The sequence below is a fragment of the Danio rerio genome, chromosome 5 (genome assembly GCF_052040795.2).
Source record: "Danio rerio strain M-AB ecotype USA chromosome 5, GRCz13ab, whole genome shotgun sequence".
Classification (NCBI taxonomy): Eukaryota; Metazoa; Chordata; class Actinopteri; order Cypriniformes; family Danionidae; genus Danio; species Danio rerio.
The window spans coordinates 4,626,022-4,653,363 of record NC_141025.1 but is presented as its reverse complement, the minus strand read 5'-3'; the positions used below and the strand labels follow the sequence as shown (position 1 = coordinate 4,653,363).

The 27,342-nt window shown below is 39.7% G+C and overlaps 3 long non-coding RNA genes across 3 annotated transcripts in view; 1 reads left to right on the top strand and 2 right to left on the bottom strand.

Moving 5' to 3' along the window:
* The window catches only part of LOC141385734 (uncharacterized), a 43,588-nt gene extending 34,425 nt beyond the window's left edge, over positions 1–9,163 (top strand). The window contains exon 11 of the long non-coding RNA XR_015944601.1: positions 8,985–9,163. This is a non-coding gene — a long non-coding RNA (uncharacterized LOC141385734). The remainder of the gene's footprint in view (positions 1–8,984) is intronic.
* Positions 1–27,342, bottom strand: part of LOC147843792 (uncharacterized) — a 1,319,745-nt gene that overhangs the window by 112,028 nt on the left and 1,180,375 nt on the right. The gene's annotated exons all lie outside the window — the stretch shown is intronic.
* LOC147843805 (uncharacterized) lies at positions 9,886–26,826 on the bottom strand. Its single transcript, XR_015490988.1, has 3 exons — positions 26,605–26,826; positions 24,623–26,092; positions 9,886–9,920 (listed from the first exon to the last, which is right to left on the bottom strand). It is a non-coding gene; the product is annotated as an uncharacterized LOC147843805 (long non-coding RNA).

Sequence of the window (27,342 nt, the reverse complement as noted above, 5' to 3'; positions counted from 1 at the left end):
AGGTGAACTGTTTAGGCTAAAATTGTTCATTGTGTATGTATGCGTGTGAAAGAGTATGGATGTTTCCCAGTGATGGGTTGTTGCTGGAAGGGCATCCGCTGCGTAATACAAATTCTGGCTAAGTTGGCGGTTCATTCCGCTGTGGCGAGTCCAGATTAATAAAGGGACTAAGCCGATTAACTGATTAAACGATTAATTTACTGCAACCCATCACTGGGAAACACCCATACACACTCATTTACACTCATACACTACGGCCAATTTTAGCTTACTCAGTTTCCCTATAGTGCATGTGTTTGACTGGGGGAAGCACCCGGAGGAAACCCACGCCAACACGGGGAGAACATGCAAACTCCACACAGAAATGACAACTGACCCAGCTGAGGCTCGAACCAGTGACCTTCTTGCTGTGAGGTGATCGTGCTACCCACTGCACCACTGTGACGCCCATCTGAATAATAATTTGAAAGCTACAACAGTGAGGACCAGTTTTATTTACTCAAAGCCAGTCTTCACCTACAGTGTGTGTGTGTGTGCGTGTGTGTGTGTGTGTGTGTGTGTGTGGAAGGGCACAGTGTGGCATGAGATCTGTGCCAACATCGCTCTATTAAATAAGCCAGTCAGCAACCAACCACTGAGTTCATCTGTGCATGTGTGTAGATGTGTGGGTGTTTGTTGGACAATTTAAGATTTTGGTGTGTGTGTGTGTGTGAGAATGTTGTGTATATATGTTTTTTAGATTTAAAATAAAATACGGTGGCGCAATGGGTAGCACGTTCACCTCACAGCAAGAAGATCACTGGTTCAAGCCTCAGCTGGGTCAGTTGGCGTTTCTGGCGAAACACTAATACTGAACCAGATAAAAATAATACTGTAATTAATACCAAACAAAAACCAAAACACCAAAATGACTGCAACAAAAAAAGTTCAATCTAATGCGAAATATTTTTAAAAACATGATGCTGTTGAGTATTAATGCAGTAAATATTTACTGCAAAATCTCCACATTTACAAGAGACACGTATATAAAAGAAAGCCATTAAAAGCCTTCATCCAGGAATGGTATTTTTTAAAGCAATTGGTGCGGTTTCTCTCACAAAAGAGCCCGTTTCAGCAGATCTCCAGCAGATACAGAATAAGATTGACTGACTGAGGCGTCCAAACCTCAAAGGGTGTTTAGTATGCATGTTCAGTCCATAGAGACTCCTCTGTGTACTGTTAGTTTTGGCCTAAAGGCAGAGACAAACCCCTCTTCAACTGAGTGTGGTTTCATATTAAGTGCTTGTCTGAATGCTAATAAAATGCAAAGCCAGAAAGCATACTATTGGATCATTTATTATACAGCATGCATTAAAGGCTGTGTTTAAGTTTGCATTTAATCGTTTGCCAGACGCTTTTATTTAAAGTGGCTTACAAATGAAAAATATACAGAGATCAGCAAAAGAATAAAAATATGGAACAATATGATTATTCCTGTATAATGTGGTATACAGTTTATATTTTAATACAGTCAGTACACAGCAGAAATGAGTACAGCCTGTTAAAACTTCCTATTGCCATCTATTATTCACTGAACATGAAAAATGTAATATTCATAATATATTTTGGTGATTTTTGTACAAAAGAATTAATCGGTTATAGTAACACGATGAATTTATTAATTTATGCTATATTTTTTTATTTAAATTAAGTTCTTACGTTAGCGTCATAATGGTGCAGTGAGTAGCACAATCGCCTCACAGCAAGAAGGTCGCTGGTTTGAGCCTCGGCCGGGTCAGTTGTCATTTCTGTGTGGAGTTTGCATGTTCTCCCTATGTTAGCGTGGGTTTCCTCCGGGTGCTTTGGTTTCCTCCACAGTCCAAAGACATGCAATACAGAGGAATTGGGTAAGCTAAATTGTCCATAGTGTATGAGTGTGTATGGATGTTTCCCGTAATGGGTTGCAGCTGGAAAGGCATCCGCTGCGTAAAAAAAAACATATGCTGGATAAGTTGGCGGTTCATTCCACTGTGGCGATCCCAGATTAAGGGAACTAACCCAACTAAAAAAAACCAGCTTAAACCAGCCTAGGCTGGTTGGCTGGTTTTAGCTGGTCGACCAGGCTGGTTTTAGAGGGGTTTTGGCCATTTCCAGGCTGGTTTCCAGCCATTTTCAGACTGGTCTTAGCTGGTCAGGCTGGGAGATGACCAGCTAAAACCAGCTTGACCAGCTTGACCAGCTTGACCAGCTTGACCAGCCTAGCCAGGATGGGAGCCCAGCCAAAACCAGCTATGTCCAGCCTAAACCAGGCTGGTCAAGCTGGTTTTAGCTGGATTTAGCTGGTCATTTTCCAGCCTTACCAGCTAAGACCAATCTGAAAAAGGCTGGAAATCAGCCTGGAAGTGGCCAAAACCCCTCTAAAACCAGGCTGGTCAACCAGCTATAACCAGCCAACCAGCCTAGGCTGGTTCTCCTAGGGGAGAACAGGCAAACTCCACACAGAAATGCCAACTGACCCAGCTAGGACTTAAACCAGCAACCTAATTGCTATGAAGCGACAGTGCTAACCACTGAGCCACCGTGCTGCTCGGACAAAACAACATTTGTATGAAATCTTCAACGCATTGCATACTACTGTATATAAATCATTGATAATCCTGTATGTCTTTAAGCTTCACAGGATCCTCCAGAGGCCGTTCGGAGAAAGATTTTAGTTCACAGACAGTAACAGAAGCACATCACGTCCACAGACTGTCTGACCACCGGCGGATGAGTCCATCTGACAACATGCGGGGGTTTCATCAGCATCCAAACGCTCGGTATAATCATGCATTACAGCATTTAAAGCCTTTCAGTGTGTTTCCTCATGCACTGTCAGAATACACACACGAGCGCTCAAGGAGAAACACACACAGCTTCCGATCTTGTTATGAAATATAATCGCATTTGCTTTATTGCTGGATTGTTTCCCTCTCCCCCTCTCCCTCTCTTTCATCCCTCCCTCAGCGGGTCTCCATGCACTCGATGAACCCGCGTGTGTACGTGTACGTGTGTGTGTGTGTGTGTGTGTGATGTCATTTAGTCGGTGTTGTTCAGGAGACGTCCCCCTGAGGCCCTTCACATCTGCTTTCATCTCCACACTGATATAAAGGACACTGCTGCTCATTTCTGCAGGAGTTATTAGATGTGCTTTGTCTTTCCTGGAGGTACATACACACTCACAGTAGCAAACACACACACACACACACACACACACACACACACACACACACACACAAACACTTGTTCTTAAACACACTCACATTCATTTTCTTTTCGGCTAAGTCCCTTTAATAATCTGGGGTCGCCACAGCAGAATGACCCGCCAACTTATCCAGCATATGTTTTACACAGCGGATGCCCTTCCCATCACTGGGAAACATCCACACATACTCATTTCCACTCATACACTAAGGACAATTTAGCCTACCCATTCACCTGTACCACGTCTTCGGACTTGTGGGGGAAACCGCAGGAAACACTAGCCAACATGGGGAGAACATGCAAACTCCACACAGAAATGCTAACTGACCCAGCTGGGGCTCGAACCAGCAACTTTCTTGCTGTGAGGCAATTGTGCGACCCACTGCACCACCGTGCTGCCTAATATGTATGGTTATTATAAATAACATTAGTATTTGTCACGATCGGTGAGAGGAAAAGGGGCCAGGACTCAAGTGCAGGGAAATAATGGGTATTTATTGCTAAAAAATAAAAAGCAAAACAGCAAAAAAAACTACCCCGAGGGGTAAAACGCTAGCTAAACAAATTAACAAACTTGACTGGACAGGCTGGTAGGGATCAGGGCTGGAACACACGACAAGACAAGGAGAGAAACGGTGACATACAATGACGAACCGGCACAGGACAGCAGACATGAGGGGATTATAAACTGTAGAAAATTACCACACAAACAGATGAACATAATGAACTAATAATGGGTTAACAAGGAGGGTGGGACTAGACAACAGACGGGAGAGCACATGACACAGAGAGACAACACAAGCCATGCGCTCACATTAGACAAGACTAGAACACGCAGCCAATGAGAGAACTCATTAACCACGCGTTCACAATAACAGGACAAGACTGAAGCACGCGGCCACAGTGTAAACACAGAGCCACGTGATTGGACAACACAAATAGACGCAAGACACGAGCACACGATAGATGAACACCTTACTGTGCCCTCACACATATGCAAGTTTTATCTCAGCGTCAACCAAAACCGAAACCAACTAGACGAAGACGCTGAGAATAAAACAGCACGATGCCGACAGAACAAAACACAAACACGAGTACAAGAGCGCACGTATCCGAGGCACGCGGTCGCATCAAGCGGGAGCACGAACACTCTGCGTACACTCACGACGGCGCGCGCGGACAAAGAGACACACACAATGACAGAAACAGGACAAGACAGAGCTAGTGTCCGGACTCTGCCACCAAAACAAGAAATCACAAGACCAGAGTGGCAGAACCCTGACAGTATTAATATTATTCAATGATTATTCTAAATAAATAACAGAAAACAACCCTAAATGTAACTGGAAAACAATGTAAAGACAAAACTGGAGTAATATGCTCACTTAAGAAATATTTTGCAATCTTACCCCTGATTCAAAAATGGACACCATTCTTTCCTTTAACCCAGACAGACAAGGGATAGTCTCTGTCATCTATCTGTCAATAAACTCCTTGAATTCTGATTCCTCTGAATTACCCAAGAATACATGGGAACAAGAGTTGGGGATCACCATCAGTGAAATAGAATGGGATTATATAGTCAATCTGGTACACAGTTCTTCTATATGTCCCCGACACAGTTTAATGCAGTGCAAGATTTATCACAGAGCACACAACACTAATGCCAGATCAGCCAAAATATACCCAAATAGAAATAATACTTGTAATAGGTGTCAACAATCTCCAGCAAATCACACACACATGTTCTGGTCTTGTCCAAAATTGACAGTGTTTTGGTCTAAAATATTCAATACTTTTGAAAAAAATCTTTTAACATATCAGCCACTCCAAATCCTCTAGCAGCACTATTCGGAATTCCTTTTGAGCCAAATTTGCCTTCAACAATACAGAACGTTGTGGCTTTTACTACATTATTGGCTAGTAGGCTTATTCTCCTTAAATGGAAACAAACATCTCCACCTTCACATGACAGATGGATAAAATAATTTTTTTTGTGTGTTTAAAGTTGGAAAAAAATTGGTTTTCATTAAAAGGGTCTTTAAAATCCTTTTACAAAACATGGAAACCCTTGTTGAATTATATTGACACTATTGATCTTGAAGCAGAAGAGGAATAAAGGTTTTTATTTTTTACTTTTTTAATGTTTTTATGTTTTTATTATTATTTATTTATTACTTTTTTAGCTAGTTTTTTTGCTGTTGTTTATATATTTATTATTTTTTTACATTTACTGTGTCATTTTATTACTATATTTTTTTCTCTGATGGTCATTGGTTCTTAGTTGTGAAAAAGCAGAACAGTGTATTACTTATTTCTGTATGTATATGATATTGTATCTGCAAAAAAATGTTAATAAATATAGTTGGCAAAAAAAATGAAAAATTTTGCATGAATATTAATTATGGCAATTCTATAGAATACAAGAATATATGTTTTATAGAAGTATCTGTTCATCTTAGACTCGACTCAAGGCTGAGAACTAATGTTATGAAGTCTTACCTGCCTGACTCTATCCCTCCTTCCTGCTTCATAGCCATGGTTAGTCAAAATAAGATCACCATCATATTATTAAGTGTTGTTAACTTGCAAAACTCACTGCATGTCGACACCTGGTGTCACAAAAGTAACAGTAAAGGCCTTTACTCCGGTTACACAGCGCATAAACGGCACATATTTATGGGCGTGCCACGTGCATGTAAACAACAGCAGAAGCAGCGAGTGTGAGGCGCAGAGGAATGGTTTTCTGTGCGCATGCGTTAGTTTGCTTTCACCAGCGTTGTTTCGGTTGCACATAGAAATAAACAAACTTGCGTGTGCAAATGACTCCAAATGTGAACGGTCCCTAACGTCTTTTTTTCTGGAATTCCCACTCTAAATTTATACATTTCCATATATATATATATATATATATATATATATATTTTTTTTTTTTTTTTTTTTTTTTTTTTGCACCATCTCCTCGTGCTGCCCCCAGCCAGATGACGTCTTTGGCGATGGCCCATATTGCCCATGCCTAAATCTGCCACTGGTTTAAACAATAAAGCATTTAGCACTTTGTAATGTTGCTGTTCCTTTTCACAACACTTAAAAGACGTTTACGGACTGAAGACACCAAGTATTTAAGTGTTTCAGGTGTCATTTTGTCCCATTCTTCCTGCAAACAAATCTTAAAGTGGGTTACAGTACGGGGTCTTTGTTGTCGCATTTTGCGCATTAAAATGCTCTACTGGACACAGGTCGGGACTGCAAACAGGCCAGTCGAGAACCTCTATCTTCTTCCTCCACAGCAGGTCTTTGTAATGTGTGCAGAATGTGGTTTTGCATTGTCTTGTTGAAATATGCATGACCGTCTCTGGAAAAGAAGGCAGCATATTGTGCTCCAAAATCTTTTGTGTGCATTACAGAAGTGCAAGTTACATTTGCCAAGGGCACTGACACAACCTCATACCATGACAGACCCTGGTTTTTGAACGGTCTGGATGATCCTTTTCTTCTTTGATCTGAAGCACACGGCGTCCATTTCTCTGAAAACCCCCCCCCCTAAAATACTGATTCATCTGACTACAGAACACGTTTCACTGTGTGATGGTCCATCGCAAATGCCTCCGAGCCCAAAGAAGTCGACGGCACTTCTGGACACTGTTAACATAGGGCTTCCTTTTGGCACAGCACAGTCTTAACTGGCATTTGTGGATGTAGCTACGTATTGTGGTACTTGACAAAGGTTTGCAGCAGTAGTCCTGAGCCCATGTGATGAATATGGCTTATAGATGAATGAGTATTCTTGAAGCAGCGCCCCCTGAGGGATCGGAGATCACGCTTGTTCAGTTTAGGCTTGCGCATTTGTTCTTTACACACTGAAATTCCTCCCGATGCCTTGAATCTGTCAATGATGTTCTGCACTGTTGAAGGTGAAATATAAAATGTCTTCCTCTCTTTCTTTAGGGAACTTTTTTTTAAAAAGGTTTCAATCATTTTCTCATGTATTTGTTGGAAAACTGCCAATCCTCGGCCTATCTTTGCTCCTAAACGACTAGACCTTTCTTGGATGCTGCGTTTGTACCATATTTTCAATCACCTGTTGACATCACCTGTTTCAAACCACATCATTCCCACATAGCAAAATTTCTCTGGCCCAGCTCTGGCCCACACAATCAGGTTTTGCTCGGCCCAGATGTCGCAGTGAATTACGGTACATGACTGCACCAAATCTGGCTTCCAGACAAGGGCCAAACACAGACCATATCTGGGCCAAGTCTCAGCCAAGTTAATAACTCTTAAAAAATAATTCTTTGCTACTAGGGTAATTATTTATCCAGTTTACCTGATTACAAGCCCTAAACTGCTCCTGTCACAACTTTTTCTGGAATGTGTTGCAGGTCTGAATGACAGGAAAGGATGCATATTTAAAAATGAAATGAAGTTGACCAGACAAAACATTAAGTATTGTGTGTTCTTATTGTCTGGAGTGAAATACAAGTCAAAGTAAATTTGGAAATCACGACTTTCTTTTTTCTAATTTGAGATTGTATATATGTATGCATGTGTGTGATTGTATGTGTATATGTATGTGTGTGCATGTGTGTGTATACTTGTTTTTATATCCCAGTGGGCACTTAAACCTGAATCCACACAGACTCTTGGGGACATTGTGTCACCATGGGGACAAAAACCGAGGAAAACATGAGACATTAAAAAATGTCATTTAAATGTAAACACTGTTATAAATCCTGCAGAATGAAGTACATTAAAAATGTAAAATGCAATTTCTTTCCTGTGAGGGTTGGCTGTAAGTGTAGGGGGGGAGAGTATACGGTTTAAATAGTAGAAACATCATTACATCTATGAGAGTCCCCACAGTGTGTGTATCTGTGTGTGTGTGTGTGTCTGTGTGTGTGTGTGAAGGCTACTGGACTCTAATGAAGTGCTTTTTACAAGAGCTTTGAAAGCTGGCATCAAATCTGAGGAATCGGCCACAGCTTGGAGCTTTTTCACAGATCTGATAGTTCACACTGCATTCAACTCGCTGGCTTTAGCTCTCTGCAGAATATCAACAACTCAGCCAAATATTCAAATCAGTTGCTGAAGTCACGTGGTCACATTCTTTCAAGCAACACCAAAAATAAATAGTCCATGCAGTACTTTTGTCATGCAATGAAAGCTAACCTTTTTTGTCGTCCCACAAAAACTAAAATAGAACGCACCTTAAAATGTTTTAGACTCAGAAGGCATGCAATATAAAAAAAATTGCAGGATGGACAGGGCCGGATTAACCAATGGGCCATGCACACTTGGGGCCCCTGCGAGGGGGGGGGGGGGGGGAGGGTGGAGCCAATTTCGAGTGTCTTTTTAGGCTAACTGCAAATAGCGTACCTAGTTGGAATAAGCTATTCACGGTTTACGCTTATCGATGCCTGATTGACAGAGACAACATGAGTAAAGAGCGAAGCAGATCGTGAGTGGCGTATTTCGTGAAGCGCACAGCAATATCTTTTGACGCGATTGATCATCAACCCGTTTCGAATCCACCATCTGCTGAACTCGTGCTACTTTTTCTCTCCCCATATCAGATTGTAAATACATTTATTTTTAATAGGAAGGAAACATTTTGTAAAAAAAAATTGCAAATGTGATGTAAAGTGCCTCGTGGGTAGGCTATTTAATAACGTTTAGCCTATTTCATATGTGTAACAGCATCTAAACAGTGATTACCACCTGCTGTTAAATGTTAGCAACATCTTAATAAAATTGATTTGTAGGGATGTAACAGTATCAGAATTTCACGGTACGGTAATACCTAGGTATGAATGGCACGGTATTTATTGAATCATTTACAGGAAAAAAAACTAATGAAAATACTCCAAAAAAGTGCCAAAAGTGTCAATGACATACAAATTAGCCATCTATCTGTAAGCTTTGAAACAGGAACTTCAATTTTTCAATTTTAATAACAAAACATGTTATAAATACAACATGTAAAAAAATAAAGTTTCAATTTAGTAATGTTGAAAACTCATCACATTCAACATTTAATCACTCACTCACTAACCAGAGATGGGTTTTAAGGAAAATTATCATATAACTATAATCTGGTAAAAGCTGGTATCTCTGGGTATTTAAAATGTCCCCTGCAACAGAAAAAAACCCTCTCATTTGGGACTGAGGTTTCTGGGACAAGAGAGATATGACTTGGCCCAGGTTGACAGCAGTGGGTAACGTTGTGCATTGTCTTTCCCCCACTTGAGAGGACAAGCCATGAGTGAGATAGAGGTCTCTTTGCGGTACAAGTCAATGTCTGCATCAATCTGAACAGTTTGCTGTGTTCTGCAGTCCCCATGACTGTTATTAGTCGTATTCCTCAACTTGCAGGCACGTGCACACATAGGGCTCAACCTGTGCAGTGCACATGCCCTTTTTAGTCTTGGATAGAAAGTGCCCTTCCAAAATGATCAAAAGTGCCCCCGCGACACACCCTCCGTCCCGCCCTTCAGTAGGCGCGCGACAACACCGCTCTTGAGTATGCGCTAAACCCCCCCTCCCTGCTTTACAGTACGCACGCAACAACACAGCTGATCAGAACGTGCACGACAACACCGCTATTCTGTACACGAGCGGCGACAACACCCGCTTTAGGTTCGATCATTTCCAGCTCTTTTTCATCCCCGCGACTAGAAGCACACTCCATTTCCGCATTACTGGATCTGTAGCGACAACATACCGCAAAGGATGATGGCCACGCATGGGCTGATGGGAATTGTAGTTTCCGCTACCTCCCGTTCGCTTCATTCGCCTGAGCAAACTTTTCTCAAAAGACCTACAGTTTTACAGATTCATGTGACTACGGTAATATCGAAAAAAATTGCTATTGCGGTATGACGGTATTTACAATACCGTTACATCCCTATTGATTTGTATCTACACTGTTATCTACAATCTTCCGAACTCTGTTTGTCATCATCATTTGCCGCAACTAGCCCTACTTCACCTGTATTCTCCGACCTCATGGCTCTGTGTGAAGAACATTTATTAGATGGAGAGAAACGCGAGAGAAGGCATTTTTATTGAGACATGTTCCATACACACCTTTTTTTTTAAACAGACCCATGATCAGGAGAATGAGGGTATAGAAGAAGACATTATGGTGACGTTAGATGAGTAAGCTAGCATTAACCAGGCGGAGAAGGCTAACAGCAGCGCAGCGTGGATTGGATTCATCATTTCAGAGAGACAAACAGAAAAAGGAGAGAAAGAGGGAGAGAAAGACCTTGAAGAAGAGAGACCGGAGAGGAGAAGTGGTATAGTGTGTGTGATTTCGGATACTTTCAGGTTTATAATCAAGTTAATCTATGCTGTTTGCCTACTCTTCATCACGAGGAGAGTAGAGAGAATACAGGGAGAGGAGGAGAGAGACAGTACATCATTAATAAGTGACTCATTTTACATCATTTTAGTAAAAAAAAAAAACAATAACAATATATATGATGTAGAAAAATATGGAAGATAAATAAATGAAAACGAAAATCTGATTAACAATTTCATTTTAAAACACTGTTCGCAAAATATCGGCCAAAATTGAAAACAAAATGAAATTATTTAATTTTCATTTTCACTGCATTTCCATGTCAAGACTGCCAATATTAAAATGAAAAGCCAAACTGAAAAATAAAATGCAAACAATTTTTACAAAGCGTGTAAAACAGGGGTCACCAATCTCGGTCCTGGAGGGCCGGTGTGCCTGCAGGGTTTAGCTCCAACTTGCTTCAACACACCTGCCTGGATGTTTCAAGTATACCTAGTAAGACCTTGATTAGCTTGTTCAGGTGTGTTTGATTAGGGCTGGAGCTAAAATCTGCAGGACACCGGCCCTCCAGGAACATGTTTGGTGACCACTGGTGTAAAAGATGTGTTGTCAAAGTGAAAATGAAAATGAAATAAATCAATTTTGCCAGATATTTTGCGAACAGTGTTTTAAATTGAAATTGTTAATCTGATTTTCATTTTCAATGTTTATTTGATTTATTTCAAATTGGCAGGATTTACCTTCTATAGAAAAATCAAAGAATAATAGAAGGCAAAAGAAATGCTTTGCTAATTAATAAAGCTTTAAAATAAGCATTTTCTCTAGATAATCAGTTTGAGCCTTCAAAACATTTTCGGAGTAGGAGGTGGGGCTCCAAGTGAAAAAGGTTGAGAACTCCTGTCCTAAGTAACGCATTTCAGGTTTGTGTATCTTTCAGATTACAGATTCACCAAGAGGATGCTGTCTACACTTCTGCAAACCTAAAATGCATTATTTAGTGCACGTTTGGTTGTACACTTCAGATGACAAATCAACTAGAGGTCACTGTGTACACTTCTGCAAACCTAAAATGCTGAGGATTTGACATGGACGGCTCACACAGACGCAGGGCAGAGGAAGGCAGAACAATGCCTTTTCTTCCTCAGGCGTCTCAGGAGGTTTGGAATGAGCCGCCACATCCTCTGCTCATTCTACACCTGCACTGTGGAGAGCATCCTGTCTGGCTGTATCACCACCTGGTAAGTAAATAGCACCAGCAGCAATCGCAAAGGTCTACATAGGATTGTGCGAACTGTTGGACACGTAGTAGGTGGTGAGCTTCCCTCTCTCCAGGACATCTACACCAGGCGGTGCATGAGGAAAGCCAAGAGAATCATCAGTGACTCCAGCTACCCAAGCCATAGACTTTTCTCTCTGCTACCCTCAGGCAGACGGTTCCGTAGCATCCAGTCACGCACCAGCCGGCTGAAGGAAAGCTTCTTCTCTCAGACTATCAGGCTGATGAACACTTAACACACCACACACAGACTCTTCCAAACCCCTCACTGCACACCATCAATATGTAGCATGCACTGCACTTTAACCAATCCATACTTGAAACAATACTGCCTACAACTATGTGGACACCTATTCATTGTACATATCGCTGTCAATTTTACTTTGTCCTGTTTTTTGTTTGTTTGTTTGTTGTTGTTTTTTGAGGAGTATGCTGTTGTATTTGCACTGTCTGTATTTTTCACTGTCATTTTATTTGCACTGTCTGTATTTTGCACTGTCTGTATTTGCACATCTGTATTTTGTACTGTCTGGAGCAAGCAACTGAGCTTTTCACTTATCATAGCACACATGCTGCTGATGATGTGACTATTAAAGTGATTTGATTTGAAATGCATCATTTAAAAGCACATTTTGTTGTAAGCTTTAGATGACAAATCAACAAGAGGGCGCTGTCTACACTTCTGAAAACCTGAAATGCATTACTTAGGATACGTTTGGTTGCAGATTTAAGGTGACAATTCCACTAGAGGGCGCTGTCTATACTTTTGCAAAGCTGAAATGCATTAGATAGGGTACGTTTTGTTGTACGTTAGTGGATGACAAATCCACTAAAGCGCACTTTCTACATTTCTGCAAACCTGAAATGTGTTAAATACGGTACATTTTGTTGCACTTTTCAAGTGACAAATCCACTAGAGGGCGCTGTCTACACTTGTTGCTCTGGTGAACAATAATCATTTTGTTCACACTTCATCACTAGAGCTGGAGCTGCTACTTGAACCATCCATAACAACAAGCGTGTCAACTTTGTCTTCTGTGTTACAAGTGGGTGTCAGAAGCCTAAGGTGGTGTAGCGCCATCTAACGTCAAGGAGTGATTTTGCATAATCTTCTGCTCGATGCCAGTGAAAATCGCTTGGGTTTGAATCCGGAAAAATGTCTTGAAAAACGCTGACGATAAACGCAAACGAAAAGCGTCCCGGTGAGTACGAGCCTTTAGGGTACGTTTTGCTTCACGTTTCAGATGACACATCTTCTAGAGGGCGCTGTCTACACTTTTGCAAAGCTGAAATGCATTAGATAGGGTACGTTTTGTTGTACGTTTCAGATGACAAATCAACAAGAGGGCGCTGTCTACAATTCTAAAAACCTGAAATGCATTACTTAGGATACGTTTGGTTGCAGATTTAAGTTGACAATTCCACTAGAGGGCACTATCTACACTCATTGCTCTGGTGAACAATAATCATTTTGTTCACACTTCATCGCTACAGCTGAAGCTGCTACTTGAACCATCCATAACAACAAGCGTCTCAACTTTGTCTTCTGTGTTACAAGCGGGTGTCAGAAGCTTAAAGTGGTGTAGCGCCATCTAACGTCAAGGAGGGATTTTGCATACTCTTCTGCTCGACGGCAGTGAAAAATCACAGAAAATTTGAATCCGGAAAAACGTCTTGAAAAACGCTGACAATAAACGCAAACGAAAAGCATCCCGGTGAGTACGAGCCTTTAGGGTACGTTTAGTTGTACGTTTCAGATGACCCACCCTCTATAAGGCGCTGTCTACACATTTGCAAAACTGAAATGCGTTAAATAGGGTACATTTTGTTGCACATTTCAGGTGACAAGTCCACTAGAGGGCGCTGTCTATACTTTTGCAAAGCTGAAATGCATTAGATAGAGTACGTTTTGTTGTACGTTTCAGATGACAAATCCACTAAAGGGCGCTGTCTACATTTCTGCAAACCTGAAATGTGTTTAATACGGTACATTTTGTTGCACATTTCAAGTGACAAATACACTAGAGGGCACTATCTACACTTATTGCTCTGGTGAACAATAATCATTTTGTTCACACTTCATCGCTAGAGCTGGAGCTGCTACTTGAACCATACATAACAACAAGCGTTTCAACTAAGGCGCTGTCTACACATTTGCAAAACTGAAATGCGTTAAATATGGTACATTTTGTTGCACATTTCACATGAAAAATCCACTAGAGGGCGCTGTCTACACTTTAGAAAACCTTTAAATGTGTTACTTAGGGTACGTTTTGTTGCACATTTCAGGTGACAAGTCCACTAGAGGGCACTGTCCACATTTCTGTAAACCTAAAACGCATTACTTGGGGTATGTCTTCTTGTTGCACGTTTCAGGTGACAAATCCACTAGAGGGTGCTATCTACACTTTAGCAAACCTTTAAATGCATTACTTAGGGTACTTTTTGTTGTATGCTTTAGATACACATCCATCTTGTACAAATCCACCTAGCAAACCACTGACCTAAACCCTTCCATAAACCCAACCAATAATGTTTTCAAAAGCAAATGGAACAAAAAAGTGCACTACAACCACATCATTTTACCTTGATTTTACATTGCTTTTATCTTGTTTACCTGTTTGTTATGGTATTTATTAGGTTTTGTGCATAAGCCTTTATTTGTTGTTAATATGTCTCTTTATAAATCATTAGTGTGAAACGTGATGGTATTTATTGCTTTCATAATGCCCTGTAGCATTAATTTTACCAAGAAAATGCAGTCAAAATGTACAGTATGCTCAAGTACATATTTGAAGTTTCACAAAAATGTAGGCTAAAGCACATATTTCCAATGAGCTGCATACATTTCCAAGTGAACTGCTCCTTCAAGAGAAACAATGACTGATGGATGTTTGCTCATGAATGAATGTCTTGTCACCAGCCAGTGTTCGTCTTTGTAATCTGACGCATTATAAACTGGTTTGGTTACACATGCTTCAGTTGCAACAATACAGTACACACGTAATCAGTCCATTACTGTAAATGACATCTGTGATAATCAGTTGTGGTTTGAGAGAGCTGAGATTGGCTACGGACAAGACAAACAGCATTAAAGAACAATCACGTTTCCCATTAACACACACCATCTATTACATGCAAATATGTGCCAATTGCATTCAAGTGTGTGATGTTTTTGTATTCACTCCAGTGAATGTCTTTTAGGATGTAAAAAAGCAGAGATAAAAAAAAACACTAGAGCTTTCACTTGCATTTATACCAGATATGCCTTAAACTTGAAGAGATACACTTCACCCCAAAATGAATGTTTTACTCAGCTTTTACATGTTTCAACTCATCATGAGTTTTTTTTTATGTTGAACACAAAAGGAGATATTTTGAAGAATGCTGGAAACCTGTAACCATTGACTTCCATAGTATTTTCTAATATGGAAATCAACTTTATTGGGTACACCTGTCCAACTACTCAGTGACGCAAATTTCTAATCAGCCAATCACACGGCAGCAACCGATATCTGCCGAAGAGCATCTCTGAACGCAAAGCCTGTCTAACATTGAGCAAAAAGCATGTTTTTAGTTTTAATTGCACACATTAATAATAGATAATGGCATCATTTTAAAAGCTTAAAGTAATAGTTCACACTAAAATGTGGAAATTGCCTCTTCGCACACACTTCTTAAATGATTCAACAAACTAATCTGACAATCAGTTAGACTGAAGAGACGATTCCAAAAAGAATCAGTTCTGTGCAGTTGAGAATCAGGAATGGATTCCAGAGTTTGCAGTTGATTCCATCAAGAGGAAATGATTCATCTTTACAGTTTAAAGTAGATCTAATAAATAACTTGATCAGTAGTCACTTGCTAATAATGATCAGATGTATTTTTCCATGAACAGATTCGGATGAATTGGTTCAAATAGCCATATATGCACTTAACAAATCATTCATTTTCCTTTAGCTTAGTCCCTTATTCATCAGTGGTCACCACAGCGGAATGAACCACCAACCATTCCAGCATTTTTTTTTAATGCAGTGCATGCCCTTCCAACCGCAACCTAGTAGTGGGAAACACCCATACACTCTCACTTTCTCACACTCATAAACTATGGCCAATTTAGTTTATTCAAGTGAAGTTTATTCATAAACTAATTTCGAGAGGATCACGTGCTTATGATTTATCACGGCCAGTCTCGTATTTGCTAATCACTAATCTTCCAATCATATGAGCCCTAAGGCACCATAAATAGCCTCAGTTCTCAGTTCACTTTATCTTCGTTTGGAAGAAACCCCCCTCCTCCCCTATTCTCCTCCTTTACCTGTGATTGGGCGGCACGGCGGTCCAGTGGTTAGCACTGCGAGCCACACAGCAAGAATACTGCCGGTCCTAGTTCCATAGGACCGGTGGGTGTTTCTGTGGGGAGTTTGTATGTCCTTCCCGTGTCCGCGTGGGTTTTCCCCGGGTTCTCCGGTTTCCTCCCACCATCCAAAGACATTCAACATACATTACAATCAAGCTTGTTTAATTCCTTACGTTCCCTTAGCTACAGCAGCAGGGGAGTTCTGAGATCCACCGAGCTCGGGCTTCCTTCTTGCTCTGCCAACGGGAGGAAGCCCCGGGCTCGAGGAGCCCTTGAGCTCGGGGCTCTCTCCCGGGACAGCATGCCAAATAAGCTTTGTAAATCATCAGCTAAGTGTGAACTCTTGAATTGACCTATAGCACCCGGAGGAAACCCACGCCAACAAGGGGAGAACATGCAAACCCCACACAGAAATGACAACTGACCCAGCTGGGACTCAAACCAGCTACCTGCTTGCTGTGAGGCGACATTGATTCTAGAGCTAGGAATTGGAATCAGAATGAACACTGAAGATGTCAGATTTAAAGAGATGATTTGAACTTCTCACCCTTCAGTTTTGATGTTGTCAGATGTTGTGGTTTCGTGCACTTCACTTCTGATCTTATCCACAGTTCATTCTAAAGGCCTGTCTAATGGATCACTAATTTCCTGTCTTCAACTCCATCAATGTGAAAATAAAAGCAAAGCATGTTTTTAGTTTCAAGTGTGCACACATAGATAATGGTATCATTGTACATATCGCTGTCAATTTCACATAGTCGTTATTTTGCACTGTCTGTATGCCCTTAGCTGATGATTGATTATGGAGCGTGTTTGGCATGCTATCCCGGGAGAGAGCCCTGAGCTCGAGAGATCCTCGAGGGGAGTCCGAGTTCAGGCAGGTCTCGAGTACTCCCCTGCTTGATAATGTTGGAAGTAGATTTTGAATGCTATAAAATGTCTATGCTGTCAATTAACATTTGTCAATTTACTTATGTTACATGTTTTTGGTCTGTGGGAGGAAACCGGAGAGCCCGGTGAAAACCCACGCGAACACGGGGAGAACATACAAACTCTGCACAGAAATGTCGACTTGGCCAGGTAGAGTCCAAGCCGGTGGCTTTCTTGCTGTGTGGCCGTGGTGCTAACCACTAGGCCTCCGTGCTGCCCTGACGAGGAAATGTAAGGAGCAGGGGTGGAAAGGGGGATTTTTCAAGATGAAGATGGCTGAGGTAAGATACTCTGGTTATTTATAGTAGTTAAGGAGTCGTCTGAATGGTAAAGCAGTGTTAGCTAATGTGGACCAGGTGCTATCAATCATAAGCACGTGCTCCTCTCGAAATTATTTTATAAATAAACTTCACTTTATTTGCACTTTGCATTTCAAAGCTTAAAGTGATAGGCAATTTCCACTTTTTAGGGTGCACTCTTTATTCATCCTCCGCTTGTTCACTTGTTTTGACTTTCTTCTAAAATACTAAAAAAAAACATGTCAAAACAATGTCAGCTCTCCAGAAAATGCTGTTTTGTGTTCAACAGAAGAAAGAAGTAAAAAAAATGTTAAAAAAACAACCAAAGTGTGCAGAAATGGGGAGGATTTTTTCATTTTTGAGTGAACTATCCCTTTAAATACCTTTAATGCTTCACTTATTTCCCTTCTTCAAATGCATCAATGTTAAATTCACAAAAATCACATTTATTATAGTCTCAAATAAACACTAAACTAATAACAGCATACAGTATGCCTCAAAACACTGTGTTTTCATGCTTTACAAAAGCACTGCTCTTTAAATGAATGGCCTAAATGCATTTGAGGGACAGCACATCCAAAAAGTTCATCATTTACTCCCCCTTTCCTTATTCCAAACCTTTATGAGCTTCTGATGAACACAGAAGAAGATAGTTTGAAGAAAGCTGAATACATGTAACCATTGACTTTGCTTTTCCTACTATGGTAGCCTGTGTAACAGATCACTGATTTGCTTTCTTCAACACCATCAATGTGAAAATAAAAAGCATGGCTTAAGTGTGCACACATTAATAATAGATAATAGTATCATTTTCAAAGCTTACAGTGATCGTTCACTTTACACTAAAAAGTGGAAATTGCCTCTTTACGCATCTTCCACATATTCAAAACCTGTTTGACTTTCTTTCTTCTAAAATACTGAAGAAACTTGGAAAAAACATGTCAAAGCAATGTCAGCTCTCCAGAAAATCCTGTTTTGTGTTCAACAGAAGAAAGAAATTCCAAAAATGTTAAAAAACAACCAAAGTGTGAAGAAATGGAGAGGAATTTTTTCATTTGAGTGAACTATCCCTTTAAATACCTTTAATGCTTCACTTATTTCCCTTCTTCAAATGCATCAATGTTAAATTCACAAAAATCACATTTATTATAGTCTCGACTCTCAAATAAACACTAAACTAATAACAGCATACAGTATGCCTTAAAACACTGTGTTTTCATGCTTTACAAAAGCACTGCTCTTTAAATGAATGGCCTAAATGCATTTGAGAGACAGCACATCCAAAAATTTCATCATTTACTCCCCCTTTCCTTATTCCAAACCTTTATGAGCTTCTGATGAACACAGAAGAAGATAGTTTGAAGAAAGCTGAATACATGTAACCATTGACTTTGCTTTTCCTACTATGGTAGCCTGTGTAACAGATCACTGATTTGCTTTCTTCAACACCATCAATGTGAAAATAAAAAGCATGGCTTTAGTGTGCACACATTAATAATAGATAATAGTATCATTTTCAAAGCTTACAGTGATAGTTCACTTTACACTAAAAAGTGGAAATTGCCTCTTTACTGATTTTCCACGTATTCAAAACCTGTTTGACTTTCTTTCTTTTAAAATACTGAAGAAACTTGAAAAAAAAACATGTCAAAACAATGTCAGCTCTCCAGAAAATCCTGTTTTGTGTTCAACAGAAGAAAGAAATTCAAAAAATGTTAAAAAAAACAACCAAAGTGTGAAGAAATGGAGAGGATTTTTTCTTTTTCTGTGTGAACTATCCCTTTAAATACCTTTAACTTCACTTATTTCCCTTTCTTCAAAAGCATCAATGTTAAATTCAGAAAAGTCACATTTCAAATATACACTAAAACAATAACGGTATGCCTCACAAATTGTGTTTTCATGCCTCAAAAGAGCCCTGCTGTCACTGAATTGAATGGCCTAAATGCATTTAAGTGATAGTTCACCCAAAAGGTTCATCATTTACTCCACCTTTCCTTATTCCAAACCTTTATGAGCTTCTGATGAACACAGAAGAAGATAGTTTGAAGAAAGCTGAAAACATGTAATCTTTGACTTTGCTTTTCCTACTATGGTAGGCTGTGTAACAGATCACTGATTTGCTTTCTTCAATACACTTAATGTAAAAATAAAAAAACATGTTTTTAGTTATAAGTGTACACACATAGTTAATGGTATCATTTTCAAAACTTAAAGATATATGTGTGGCACGTTGCTAACAACACTATTAGGACTGATATATTTCACTATCCAGTGAAAATGTATTGTTTTTGTGGATAAAAACCCCAATTGGAATCCATTGTGTTATAAATAAGACTGTTTATGGTTTTTGGCATTTTTTCTTTTTATATTTTAGTATTAAAGATAGTTCACCCTAGAAAGTGGAAATTGCCTCTTCATTCATCCTCCACTTGTTCACTTGTTTTGACTTTCTTCTAAAATACTGAAGAAACTTGGAAAAAAACATGTCAAAACAATGTCAGCTCTCCAGAAAATCCTGTTTTGTGCTCAACAGAAAAAAGAAATTCCAAAAACAACCAAAGTGTGAAGAAATGGTGAGGAATATTGGGTATTTACCCCTTTAAATACCTGTAATGCTTCACTAATGTCCTTTCTTCAAATGCATTCAACAAAAATCTAATTTATTAGGGTCTCAAATGTACACTGAAACAATAACAGCATCATTTTTAAAGACTTTAAAACATTTCCCAGTAGTTTTCATGCCTCAAAAAAGCCCTGCTGTCACTGCAATGAATGGCCAAAATGCATATAAGGGATAGTTCACCCAGAAATTAAAATTCTGTCATCATTTACTCCCCCTTTCCTTAGTCCAAACCTTTATGAGCTTCTTCATTCTGACAAAAACAAAAGAAGATAGTTTGAAAAAAGCTGAAAACATGTAACCATTGACTTTGCTTTTCCTATGCAAGTCGATGGTTACAGGTTTTCAGCTTTCAGATATACTTCTTTAATCCTTATTTCGTGTAAGGGGGAGAAACATGTCAAACTTATGAAATGTGAGGGCTCATGGAATCAAGTGATGTTTTGTAAACATCATATTAAGTTCTGAAGGTAAACCTGAGTGAAGTGTGTGGATGGATTTAGTGTGTAGTGGAGCAGAGCGATGTGGGTGGAGTATGAGAAAGAGAGAGAGTGAGTTGTGGTATTAATAGAACAGACTGATGATGTCTGACTGGACCGACTGCACTGAAACGCACCTGTCCCAATTCTGTGCAGTTCTGGCCAGCATCATCATGGGAGTAATAACTAAAATGCATTACTTTTAACATGTGCTAATTACTATTTTACATCATATACTTAAACTCTGCAGACAGGGTACCGGGTCCGTGACGTCATCGACTTTCACTTTCAGATTTAAAGGGCCAGCATTGCACCAGACCCCCTTAAGTGATTTTGTTTGAAAGTGTAGAATCTATATTTTATGCTCATATGCATCACTTTGGTTTTTATTCTACTGTACTAAAGTTATTTACACTTAAATACACAGTATTTTGGATTTTAGATGGGTATTGTTAATTTTCATATTTTTTATATGACACATGTACAAGTTATAGCTCAAATGAAAGCTCTTGCCGGTGCTCATACGGTTCTAGCATTCTTTTAACTGAATTATATTCACATATCAAACAGTTGCAGAATGAATCGCGGTGTTTCCATGGCGCAGAAGTGAAAACAATACATTTATGATCAATAAGCAGCCCCAGATAGCACAGACAGCTGTCATCTCTTACCTTATGCTGTGCGCTTCAGGGCCATTTCTCCTCTGTTGTTGAGGTGATGTGCATAAGTAATCCTTTTATATGTCTGACGTGGTCCAAACACAGTGAATTATGTTTGATCAAACAAAAGAATAGTGAAATATGTAAACAATGATTGATCCCTGTGGCTTGTACAGCACCTCTCATCAGCTGGAATACAATAACTTTTGCATAGATTATGGTGGAGACATTTTTCTTTTTTCCTATGATTACAGACATGTGCAGGAACCACCAAAATTAATTACAGCACGCTAGACCACACACAACCTAAAAGGTTAATATTCAAATTTGAGTAAAAAAAAAATACATAAAGCGCCCCTTTTTTTTAGGTGTTTATCATAACACAGACAACATATGCAGTTATTTTAAATACTTTCAATAGTGTTTCATGAAAATTCAAAGAGTTTTCTTTAAAATCATACCAAATTTGTGCATTTACACCTCTGCGTGTGGATTTGGGAAGCTTTTAAATTTGGGTAGGCGAAATCCAGGCGGAAATCCCAAAATAACAGCAGAGTTTAACTGGATAATTAAATATATATAAAATTAATACAGTAGTCAACATTTAATGTGGATCAAAAACGTTCAAACTGTTGAACAACAGCCATTCTTGTTGTAGGGCAGTTTTGAAAAACCTTTCTGATGCACTTCAAATGTTGACTACTAATTGAATGAATTATTTCACATACACATAAAGCACATTGAACTTGGTGAAACATAGTTTTGATGAAAATAAAAATGTGGTGACCTCTGAAATAGAGAGGAAAATTAATAAATGAATTAATAAAAATGTCAGAAATAAAGGTGAAATCCTGTTTCTGCAGGTTTCACAAGTTAAATTTAAGTGAAGTTTATAAACTAATTTGGAGAGGATCAAGTGATTATGATAGAACACAGCTGGTTCTGCATTATCTATGTATGATCCACCAATCAGATGAGTCCTAACCCACTATAAGAGCCAGGGTTTCTCATGACAGTCATCTTCGATTTGAAGAACTTCCACCCCTACTCCTCCACCTTTCCCTTTATAGGGTGGCACAGTGGCCGAGTGATTAACGCTGTTGCCTCACAGCAAGAATGTCACCTGTACTAGTCCTTAAACAAGCCGGCAGTCAAGTTAGCATGTTCTTCCCGTGCTTGTGCGGGTTTCCCCCGGGTTCTCCCGTTTCCTCCCACATTCCAAAATCATGCATCATACGGGAATTGATCTTGATTTAAATTCAGCACTACAGTCAAACTCATCCAGCAGCATATCTTTTCATAACAATCATTTTAGTCATCAGCTGTTATCAAAAAGGGGAGTCTGAATAATGATGGTTTGTTCTGTAGGCAATCGAAAAATTATATTGCTTGAGGGGGCTAATAATATTGACCTTAAAATGGCTTTTGAAAATTTTTAAACTGCTTTTATTCTAGCAGAAATAAAACAAATAAGACCTTCTCCAGAAGAAAGAATATTATAGGGAATATTATAGGTGAAAATCTCCTAAATCTGTTATATATCATTTGGGAAATATTTGACAAATAAATAATAATTCACAGCAGGGCGAATCATTCTGACTTCAACTTTATATTGTGATCATTGTAAGTGAATTTAGCATATACGGTTCTTCCCATGATAAAGAGTTAAAAACACTCAAACAGCACATATAATAATGCACAAGAAAGAAATGAAAGCTGTATCAAGCTTTTACTGTTGTAATGGTTGAAAAACTCCCTATGCTCTTTGACCCATATATGAGCATCTCTCTGCTTTTCATCGTGTATTACGGTCTGTCCCGGGATCAGTGTTCATCAGCTCAAAGGCTGCCATGGGAAAACTGATCCTGTAACAGAAATGTGAATCTGCCATGAGAAACACTGCCAATGAATCCCCTCATCAGAGCAGCTTCCCATTCCATCCCGTCTCCCTTAGAGACCACGTTATTACTCCCACAGTTTTTGAATCACTATCCTGGTCCCGGATGATTTTCCCACTCTCTCTGTTTGGTCTGTATACAAAAGCAGGATTGCAAAGCTCAACTAATAGTCCTCAAATAGGACATACACTGCCTTTCTTTCATAGGAGGTCAAATGAATCTCTTCAGAAAGCTTTATAGGGACTGCAGGTGGGCAATAGCAGTTTTTGCTAAAACGCCTGGCAAAAAACATGTTTCCTGTTTCATTCATTAATTTCCATCCGCTTTTCCGGGGCCGGGTCGCGGGGGCGGAAGTCTTAGGAGAGAACCCTAGACTTCCCTTTCCCCAGACACTTCCTCCAGCTCCTCCAGGAGGATCCTGAGGCCTTCCCATGCCAGCCGAGAGACATAGTCCCTCCAGTGTGTCCTGGGTCTTCCCTGAGGTCTCCTCCCGGTGGGACATGCCGGAACACCTCCCTAGATAGGCATCCAGGATAGGAAGCATCTGAAACAGATGCCTGAGCCACCTCAGCTGATTTATGTCAATGTGGAGGAGCAGCGGCTCTACTCTGAGCTCCTCCCGGGTGACACAGCTCCTCACCCTGTCTATAAGGGTGCACCCTGCCACCCTGCGAAAGGAAACTCACAGTTCACAGTACTCATTTAGATTACTTTAACTCAAATGGTTTCTAGCAATCGGTTTCCTCAAAGGGTTTGAGTTGCCTTAACTTATTGGTTTTTAGGATGTAACGGTATCAGAATTTTACGGTACGATAATACCTTGGTATGAATGGCACGGTACGGTATTTATTGAATCATTTACAGGAAAAACAAAACTAATGAAAAGACTCGAAAAAAGTGGCAAAAGTGTTTATTTACCTCAGCACTGAACATATCAATGACATACAAATTAGCCATCTATCTGTAAGTTTCGAAACAGTAACTTCGATTTTTCAATTTTAATAACAAAAAACCATTAAACCATGTAAAAAAATAAAGTGTTGAAAACTCATCACATTCAACATTTAATCACTCACTCACTTAGATAGAGATGGGTTTTTAAGGAAAATGATCATGTAACTATAATCTGGTAAAGCTGGGATCTCTGGGCATGTTCCCTGCAACAGAAAAAACCCACTCATTTGGAACTGAGGTTTCTGGGACAGAGAGATATGATTTAGCCAAGGTTGACAGCAGTGGGTGACGTTGTGCATTGTCTTTCCCCCACTTGAGAGGACAAGCCATGAGTGAGATAGAGGTCTCTTTGCGGTACAAGTCAATGTCTGCATCAATCTGAACAGTGTGCTGTATTCTGCAGTCCCCATGACTGTTATTAGTCGTATTCCCCGACTTATATTTCACCAGTCTGGCAGTGCCTGCATACTGTTTTTTCTTTGTCTGTCACCTTTTCCCCTTTTACGTATCTTTTTAGAAAGAAATCGAAATTCTTCTACATCCGATTTAAAACCCGCTTTAGGTTCGATCATTTCTTTTTCTTCCCCGCTACTAGCAGCACACTCCATTTCCGCATTACTGGATCTGTAGTGACAACAGACCGCAAAGGATGATGGCCACGCCTGGGCTGATGGGAATTGTAGTTCCAGCTACCTCCAGTTCACTTCATTCGCCTGAGCAAACTTTTCTCAGAAATATAGTTTTATTGAGTCATGCGCCTACGCTAATATTGAAAAACATTTACTATTGCGGTATGACGGTATTTACAATATTGTTACATCCCTAGTTTTTACAGTACTCAGTTGGTTTGAGCTATATTTATTTATTGGGTTTTACTGTGCTCAAATTGCTTCATTTACTTAAATGGATTAAGTTCACAGTACTCATTACGATCAGTTTTTGAACTTAAATGCTTTGTTGCAATCGGTGTCCTAAAATGGTTTGAGTTACCTTAACTTTTCAGGTTTTACAGTGTAGTTAAACTGACTTAAAACAGCTTGCATAACTTATTAAATTAAGTTTGAACATGATTAACTTAGTTTAATAAGGTAAAATGACCTAAAACATATGCTATCATGACTAATTGATGATATAATGTTTTAATGTAGGAACAAAAATACTGAAGAAGTCAATAGCAGCTTTTTGGCAGAGGAATTCTTCAGTACATCTTCCATTTTCATGATAGGGTGGCACAATATTGACAAAATCTGACGTTACATTCCTTCATTCATTCATTTTCTTTTCGGCTTAGTCCCTTTATTAATCTGGCGTCGCCACAGCGGAATGAACCACCAACTTATTCAGCATATGTTTTACTTAGCGGATGCCCTTCCAAATGCACCTCATCACTGTGAACCACCCATACATTTTCATTCACACACATACACTACGGACAATTTAGTTTACCCAATTCCCCTATCTTTGGACTGTGGAGGAAACCGGAGCACCCAGAGGTAACCCACGCCAACATAGAGAGAACATGCAAACTCCACATAGAAATGCCAACTAGGCTAGCCGAGGCTCGAACCAGCGACCTTCTTGCTGTGAGGCGACATCGCTACCCACTGTGCCACCGGGCCACCCTCTGGCGTTACAATATTTAGTGTAGCTCCCTCCAGCAACAAACGAGCAAGAGTCTTTGTTTTCTACTGACTGGTTTATTTTCATAGCAAGTCTTCAGTTCTCAACATAGAGCAAACCACAAGACATCAGGGGTGTACCAGACGTAAGAACTAAAAAACATACAACAATGAATTACAACAGTGCATTTCCATATCAAATTAATCCAAATCACCACATTAAGGTCACACATAACAATGGATCACATAATCTTAACTAATACAATTTAACTTTATAAATAGCACCGCTCATAAACAAACAGTTAAATGCACACACCAAACAAACAGCAACAACAACACCACACTTCAAATCAAACAAAACCAACAAATCATACAAAACAAACATACCTCATTGGCTGGTTACGGAAGGGAGAAACTCAAGAAAAGCACAAGCATTTCATAAGCTGCGTCCCAAATCGCATACTTATGCACTATTCTACGCCATTTTGTAGTATAAATAGTGTAAGTAGTGCGTTCACACTGAAAACTCTAAAAATAATAAGTGCACTTTAATTACCCGGATGATGCACTCATTCAACCGCTAAAATGAAGTGTGTAATGATGGACACTTCACGCACTCAACGACCGCAGGTTTGCTTACGTAGCGGAAGAGGCGGAGCTATCGGACGCACATGTTGAATAACTTTATTTAATTTGGATGGTGAAAGCAAAATTCTTTTACGAGAGTGATTATAGCGCCTCCCGATGGTGAATGCGGTTATACTCACGGCAGGTATTATTAGATAATTCGGCCGTTTACTTCAATGATTTGGCAACCGTCAAACGTCATTAGGGAAACGGTTTGAATTTCCGCTTAGTAAAAAAAACATTAGTGTGCCATTTGGGACGACACTTCATACATATACTACCCTGTTGAGTGTGTAAGTGCATAAGTACATAGTGCATGAGTGCATAGTGTATAGTGTGCCATTTGGGACGCAGCTTTAGCTTGTTGAATCACAGTGGTGCATCATTTTTATAGTTCCCCCTGAAATCAGCTCCGCCTTAATTAGTTCCTAGGTGAACTGGCATAAGATCTTAAACACACATGACATCTGCTACATTTAGATTTTCTGCTATACATTGCAATATGAATATAATTTCAACAGATTCATTCATTTTCTTGTCGGCTTAGTCCCTTTATTAATCCGGGGTCGCCACAGCCGAATGAACCGCCAACTTATCCAGCAAGTTTTTTACGCAGCGGATGCCCTTCCAGCCACAACCCATCTCTGGGAAACATCCACACACACATTCACACACACACTCATACACTACAGACTATTTAGTCTACCCAATTCACCTGTACCACATGTCTTTGGACTGTGGGGGAAACCCACGCGAAGGCAGGGAGAACATGCAAACTCCACACAGAAACGCCAACTGAGCCGAGGTTTTTCAACAGATTGTTCATTTAAATTGATCGAGGTAAAGGTGTGAATCATGTATTGAAAATAATAAACAAATTGCAAGCAAAAATAATTACAATAGACCAGCAAAAAATAAACGAGAACACAAATAAACAGTGCTATTGGGTTAAATCAGTGTTTCTCAACCACGTTCCTGGAGGACCACCTGCTCTGTTTTCTGTGTCACCTTACTTAAACACACCTGATTTAGATTGCCAGCTCATTAGACCTGAAATGGGTATGACAGACACAGGAAACATCCAAAACATGCA